Consider the following 8,051-nt stretch of genomic DNA (forward strand, 5'->3'; position numbering starts at 1 on the left):
ACACAGAAGAGGGAGTGACGGTTCTGTGGGGATGTCCAAGGAAACTCTTCTAGAGGAGACAATATACCTTGAAACTTTAAAAATGAAGAAGAGATGGCTAGGTTAATAAAGAGTAGGAAGTGAGGGGGAGAAGGCATCCTGGACAGAAGAACCCGCCTGTGTAAAGCCTCTAGTGTGAGATGTCGATCACCTTGGAATCCTTCATTCCCACCTGCTGCATGAAGCCAGGCCAGACGTGGCCCAGCATTCAGAGGTGGAGCAGCAGGTTCCTGCCCTGTTATGGCCCGTTCTTATCCAGGAATAGTTCTCCAGCCCGACCCTGGGTTTTTTTTTTCAGTCTTAAAATTTGACCCCACAGCAGAGAGGGAATAGAGTTACATTGAAAAGTAAGTGTAGTTCTCTTGAGTCAAACTGCTATACAGTATTTAATAGAATAGTTCCACAGTCTGTGTGAATAACTGTCATGTTATTCTGTGGGCCTTTCTTGGAGTGGGGTGATTGTGTTTATCGTTCCCTAATTTACTCACCTCACTCCTTGAAATATTTAGTGTACCTTCCTTCCTGTGGCCAGGGTTGATGACAGATGTTCCTTATTGGTCACACTGAGAACCTGTGGCCAGATGAAAGAAAGAAGGAGGGATGAAATAAGTTTATATTTATTAAGTACTTATTATCTGCCAGGCACAATGCAGAGCCATTTAGATGACTTCATTTGTTTCCTCACACACACTCTTAGGTACATGATAGTGTACCCTTTCTATAGACAGACGGACTTTTACAGTGTGCAGTACTGCCCACCAGGGGGTGTTTTGGAAATGGAGGAGAGTGTTTTTGTGGTGACAGCAATTGAGGAGCCCTACCAGCATTTAATGGGCAGGGGCAGGTTTGCTAGATGCTCTGCAATGCATTCTGGGACAGTCCTGCATAACAAACATCTGTCCAGTGTCCAGCACAACATTCAGATGTTCCACTGATTATTGATTTTGGTGAAAATTTTGTTTATAAACATGTGATACTAAACCAAAGTTCATTTACATGTAAACACAAAGTACTTTTTATATGGTTTTACTGTGTGTGTTTTTTTTTTGTTTTTGTTTTTGTTTTTAAGAATGAACTGTGAAGAATGGAGAGTCACTTGTAGTTTGTTTTGTTTGGACCTTTACTAAGAGTTGTTCTCCATTTCAGAAAACCACGTCGTCAATGGCAGTGATGATTGTGATTTTTGAGTCACTTGTTCAAGATTAGTTTAGATCTGTAGCTGTTGTTTTCACAGAAATTCTATATAACATGTAAACACATGGTAATTTCAGAGAATGATGAAGTACATCAAAAAGAAAAGAACAGGGTAATGGGATTGAAAGTAACGTGTGCATGTGTGTGTGTGTGTGTGTGTGTGTGTGTGTATGTGTAGGGAGAGATGGCTTTATATAGAATGATAATGCTTCTGGAGAAACGATGTTTATTTATTTATTTTATTATTACTATTATTATTTTGAGACGGAGTCTTGCTCTGTCGCCCAGGCTGGAGTGCAGTGGCGTGATCTCGGCTCACTGCAAGCTCCACCTCTCGGGTTCATGCTATTCTCCTGCCTCAGCCTCCTGAGTAGCTGGGTTTACAGGCGTCTGCCACCACACCCAGCTAATTTTTTGTATTTTTAGCAGAGACGGGGTTTCGCCGTGTTAGCCAGGATGGTCTTGATCTCCTGACCTCGTGATCTGCCCACCTCGGCCTCCGAAAGTGCTGGGATTACGGGCGTGAGCCACCGTGCCCGGCCGAGAAACAATGTTTATAATGAGACCTGCATGACAAGAAGGAGCCAGCTAGGCTGAGGGAACAGCAAGAACAAAGACCCTGAGATAAGAACAAAAGTTTGGCTTGTTGGAAGAATGGAAGGATTCTTCTCTGGCTGGAACAGCATGTACAAGGTGGGTGAAGGCAAGAATGTTCAGGGCCTTATGGTCCATGGGAAGGGGTTTGGGTGTTACTGCTGATGAGATGGAGAGCCGTCAAAGGGTTTTAAGCAAGGAACTGGCATGATTTATGCATTTTGAAACTATGCCTTCACGAAATAGTGCTCAACTTCAGTCATCAGGAAAATACAGCCAGCCCTCCGTATCCATGGATTCTACATCAACCAATCACAGATCAAAAATACTAGGAAAAGAAAAATGGCCCAGCACAGTGGCTCACGCCTGTAATCCCAGCACTTTGGGAGGCTGAGACTGCTGGATCATTTGAGGTCAGGAGTTCAAGGCCACCTTGACCAACATGGTGCGACCCTGTCTCTACTAAAAATACAAAAATTAGCTGGGTGTGGTGGCGTGCCTGTAATCCCAGCTACTTGGGAGGCTGAGGCAGGAGAATTGCTTGAACCCAGGAGGCAGAGGTTGCAGTGAGCCGAGATTGTGCCACTGCACTCCAGCCTGGGTGACAGAGCAAGCCTCCGTCTCAAAAAAAAAAAAAAATTGTATCTGTTTTTCTTCTTATTATTCCTTAAACAATACAGGATAACAGTAATTTGCATAACATTTACATTATGTATTTTGCATAGCATTGTATTAGGTATTATAAATAATCTAGAAATGATTTAAATTATACAGAAGGATGTGCATAGGTTATATGCAAATACTAGGACATTTCATATCAAGGACTTAAGCATCTGCATGCAGATTTTGGTATCCATCAGAGTTCCTGGAACCAATTCACTGCAGATACCAAGGGACAACTATACAGATTAAAACCTTAATGCATGACTACCATGTATGCACGATAATAACTAAAATGGAAGAAATAGAAATGCCAGGTACTGGTGAGGATGTGGAGCAACTGGAACTCTTGAGTACTGGTGAATATACCCGTGACTTAGCAATTCCTTCCCTAGCTATTTTCTCAACAGAAATGTATGCGTTTTTACCACAAGACATGTACTAGAATATTCATAATGGCATTTATAATTTTGCCATACCAGAAACCATCCAGATGCCCAGTGGCAGCATAAATAAATTACGTAGATTTGCATAGTGGAATACTATACAATAATGAAAATGAGCTACCTATAGCTACTGTGGAAATAAGCAAAAGGGTATTGTGAGCTTGCTACAGCAAAGAAGTCAGCCACTGTTACCTGCATTTTGGCAGAAACTCAAAGGCAGGTAAAGGAATGGGAAAGCTCTACAGTAGAAAAAAAGGAAGGCTTCAGGGATCCCCTGTTGGAAGCTGTTGGCCTGGGAAAGCTGTAGGAGGGCTAACTAGAAGCAGGACATCCTATGTGATTGATTTAGGGGTGCATATTTGGTTTCTCTGTTTGATCCTAAGTTGGAAGTGGGGACAAAAATTGGGGAAGCTGTCAGTTATTAATCAAGTCCTGACCATTTTGACTTGATGGTTACAGAAGTTATTGTTTAGCTTCCTGGATTGCCACTGGAGATAGCAATCTGGCTTCCTGCAAGTCTGACATAGCAGGCTGGCAACCTGGGCTATTTATTGTAGATATGGGGTTGGTTTCCTGGGCAGGTTACTGCAGGTTGTGGGTCAAAGTTCTATTTTTATATATATTCTGGGATTGTCCATTTGTACATTCAGTCTCTCACTATGTGCAGCAATATGGCTGTATCTTTCAAATATTTAAATGAAGCTAGACATATCCATCGATGGATGAATGAATAAGCAAAATAGGGCCTACACATACAATGGAATATTATTCAGCCTTAAGGAGGAGGAAATTCTGACACATGCTACAACATGGATGAACCTTGAGAATATTATGCTAAGTGAAATAAACCAGTCACAAAAGGACAAATACATGAGTGCACTTACATAAGGTCCTTAGAGTAGCAAGGTCTCTTCATAGAGACCAAGTAGAATGGCGGTTGGCAGAGGGAGGGAGAGAGGGATGGGGAGTTAGTGTTTAATGGGCACAGAGTTTCAGTTGAGGAAGATGAAAAAGCTCTGGAGATAGATGTTCTTACACAACAATGTGAGTGTACTTAATGCCACAGAACTTTACTTTTAAAAATGGTTAAAATGGTAAATTCCGTATGTATTTTGCCACCGTATAAAAGCCAGACACAAAGTAGTACATACTGTGCAATTCTATTTATATACAGTTCAGAACCAAGGAAACCTACTCTATGATGTTAAAAGTCAGGGCACCGTTTACCTTTGTTGGTTGTGGGGTAGTGACTGGATGCGAGTGTGAGGAGGGACTACAATGCTACTCAAGTTCTAATTCTTTATTTGAGTGCTTGTTTCACAAGTGTGTTCATGTTGAGAAAATTTATCAGTGTGAACCCTTAGGATCTGTTTTTTTTTTCCCCATATGTATTTTATACTTGAATAAACAAACAAACCTTTTTGTCTTCTAACTCCACTGGGCTGTTTTAGAAGCTTCCAAGATCATGGATGGGAAGGCCCCTTGGAAACTACCTAGGCCTATGCAGATGTAAGGGATGGTTACTCTTAGCCCATGAGTATTTATCCCAGCCAGCATCTTGTTCTGATGAATGATCCAACAGAGGCCCAAGGCTTGGCAGTGTCAAGTCTGGATTCAAACTTAGGCTTCTTGACTCCAGTGTTCACTCCGAGACGCCAAGGCCTCAAGTGTAAGAGTGAGTCTCTTAGATAAGCAAACCCCTTCCTTTCCCAGTGCCCTCTGCTTGGAATTGCTTTGCCCTCCAGAGGAAAACAAGAGCCCTGGTAGAGGCTGCTGAGCTCTATTTCCTTCCTTTGCATTTTTTTTTTTTTTTTTGCTTCTTTAATATTTAACCCTGTGCCAGGCATTTTCATATATATTATCTTACTTGAACTTGACCATAACATTCTGAGGTGTGGATGTTATTAAACTAAGGTAAGTGAAGAAACAGGCTCAGAGAGACAAAGAAACCCAACCAAGATCAAACACCTCATAAGTAGCAAAGATTCAAGCTCAATTCTTTCTGGCCTTAACCACATTCTTTCCTCTGCACCGCATGGCATCCCTCATATTCTCCCATTTTATTCAAATATTTTAAATAACTTACTGTCTGAAGCCAACACAGAAACACAGAGCAGAGATAGAAGCAGGGAAAAATGTCATGATGACTTCAGTGGAACCTCTGGATCCACCTGTACTTAAGTCACTTTGTTGGGTCTCTTTCACTTGTACCTGAAAGATTCCTTATTTATCTAGGTAGGTAGGAAAAGACGGCGGGGAGGTGGGGTGGGGGTTGGATACCAGTTGGAGGTTGGTCCTGATACAATACCCCTTAGAGGTCAACAGGTCCAATCTAAGGTCACACAACTGATGAGTGGCAGGGCCAATATTTGAACCCAGATGTGACTTCAAAAACCAAGGTGTGTACAATTCTTTCTCTTGAATGAATGAATTTCCTGAGGGTTCTGAACCCTGCCCTTTTGAACAAGGTTAAATACCAGCCTATAACTGCCCTTGTCCTTCTCTCCTTTCTAGCAGACAGGATTCTGAAAGATACTCCCCTGTGCCCCACCCTCCCCTTCTCAAAGACTCCTGTCTTACAAGATTATCTTCTCAACTTACTAACTTCCTGGAGAATTCTTTCCACACCGGCAGGGCCAGACTGGCCTGAAGTATGAGGTCTGGTAGTGAGGACCATCCCAGCCAGCACCTCAGGGCTGCCTTCAGATAGAAGAAACTTATTATAGGACCCACACTTCAAAGCTACTTCCTTCAGTGGTGCCTGGGAAGTTAAGTTTACCAAAGTGATAATAGTGGAAAGTGGTGCTGAGTGAGTACAATCTGGTATTAAAAAGCCTGAGTTTGAATCCCTGATCTGCTGCTTTTTTAACTGTCTGACCATGGATCTTGGTTTTTTCATGTGTTCAGTGGTGATACTACTATTTTATTATTGTTGCTGTTGTCTTGTGGGGTTGTTGTGAGAAGTATGTGAGATAATGTATGTGAAACCACTTTGCAGATTATAGTGACAAGGATATGTGGAGGATGACTATTATTTGCTAGGCTATCTTCATTCTTGGGGGCTTCAAAAAGTACTGTATGAGTCACCTGGAGTCTCTTCCACTCCGATGTCCCAGTGTAAACACCCTGCTTGGCCCTTATTTGAGCTGAACAGCTCTTCTCACTCAAAGGGACTCAGGAATGGGATTTGCTTCTTGTGTGACCTTGGACTTCTGGCTCTCTTTTCTGATCTGTAAACTGGGGCTGGAGAGGGGGCAGATCTTAAATCTGATAATCCCTAAGGAATATTATGTCTCACAAAGGAAGTCGCCACCTTGAGGTCACTGCAAAGAGGGGGAAACTATTAGACAGTTTATCATTAACAACAAGCACATCACATCTCAGAGCCCAGATGTGCTGTCCCACGTGCCCCCAGTTGCTTCTTAACATCTCTGGATGTTATCCCTCCATTTTACGGAAGTTGAAACTGAAGACCAAGAGAGCTAGACTGCAAGGGATTACTGAGATCTGTCCTGTGCTCCCTGTTCTGGGAACTGCTTGACTCCTACTCCAGCCATAGGTTCACATGACCCAGCCTCTCCACCACAGTTGAGTGATCCAGTTGCCTTCCCAAGGTGACCAATCTATGGGCCAAGCAGAGATTTTTCAGACTAGAAATGGGAAGTTCTCTGGTGGAGGCGCTACAAGATACCACACTGGGAGATGTTGGTAACCCTGTTATCTACCATGTGATGCAGAAATCAATCTCTCCCTCTGTTTCTCTGTCTCTCATTCTTGATTTCATTGTTGCTGAAACCAAGCCACGTGGCTGCCATTCTCACTCAGTGGTATTGTAAAAGATATCAGTTGGTTTTATCTCCCCTGGATCCTTTCCCCTCATTTTAATGAAATGACCCCCATTTTCCTTCAGGGAGTTACCCCTCTGCCATCTATGTCCTGGTGGGACTGTCTGTGATGGTTGCTCCCATCTCGCCCCCAAATCATGTGATGAGCATATGACCCAAACCAGTCTAGTTAGACTCAATCTTCAGGGAATTTTTTAGCATGAGCAGAGTGATTTATACAATGGAGGCAGTTGTCACTAAGCTCTTTTAATTTCAGTACCCCAAAGAGGTGATTTATGAGTTTTACCTACCTCAATCCCTATGTTGCTCAAATTGCTATCTTTCTCAAAGCCTCATTGTTTAATTTGACTTTGATCCTATCCAGTACCTTTCCAGTGCAGTCATTTTTTGGCTTAAGTTTTCCAGTGTTGGATTCTGTTGTTTGCAACCAAAGATTCTTAACTGATACAGAAATTGGAACTAGAGTTGAGTTGTAGACACCATATCCTCTAGGAAATGTGGGATATTCAAAATTAGTGAGCTGTGATGGGGCAAAATACAATGAGGTTGTTGTTCATGCTCTAGTCTGGGAAGCCAGCAGTGGTCTGCAATGGTAAAGACCTATGTCTTACATTACTTCATAGCATCTGAGCACTGAGGATGAAGCTCTCAGAGAAGGGATAACACGTGTCACAGTTAATTTTAAGGAAGTGAGGAATGTTCAGGCTGTGTGATAGAGCATTTTGTTTCTAACTGTACAGAATAATATAAAGAAAGGGAGAGTCAACAAAGGAAGCCCCAATGCCTTTTTTTTTTTTCCATACAGAATGAACAGACAGTATTTCTATGACTACAGTAAAAGACTCTTATGACTTGCAGTAGGGCTGAGTTCTGCAAATACCAAAGTTGGCAATTGATTATGCAGGTGGCTGAATTCACAGCCCTGCTGCACTTTGTGAAGTTAGGCATTAATAGGGTGCGGGACTATGACAAGTGGAATAATCGTATGAGAGATGGGGGAGAAAATCAAAAGCTCTCTAAAAACACTGGGTGCAAACAGTTCTAAAACACCGGGTGCAAACAGTTCACACCTTTTCTTACAGGAGAAAGCTCACAATTTCCTGCTTGCCCCATCCCTCAAGGGTACTTAGCTGGAAGGTGGGGATCAGTTTGGCCTAGAGCATGACAAGTAGACACAGTAGGTAAAAATCCTGGACCTGTACAGAATTGTAGAAACTTGTTAACTGACACCATCAAAAATTTGGGGAAATACCTGTGGAAATGGATTTTTGTG

The sequence above is a fragment of the Rhinopithecus roxellana genome, chromosome 13, assembly GCF_007565055.1.
Source record: "Rhinopithecus roxellana isolate Shanxi Qingling chromosome 13, ASM756505v1, whole genome shotgun sequence".
Taxonomy (NCBI): Eukaryota; Metazoa; Chordata; class Mammalia; order Primates; family Cercopithecidae; genus Rhinopithecus; species Rhinopithecus roxellana.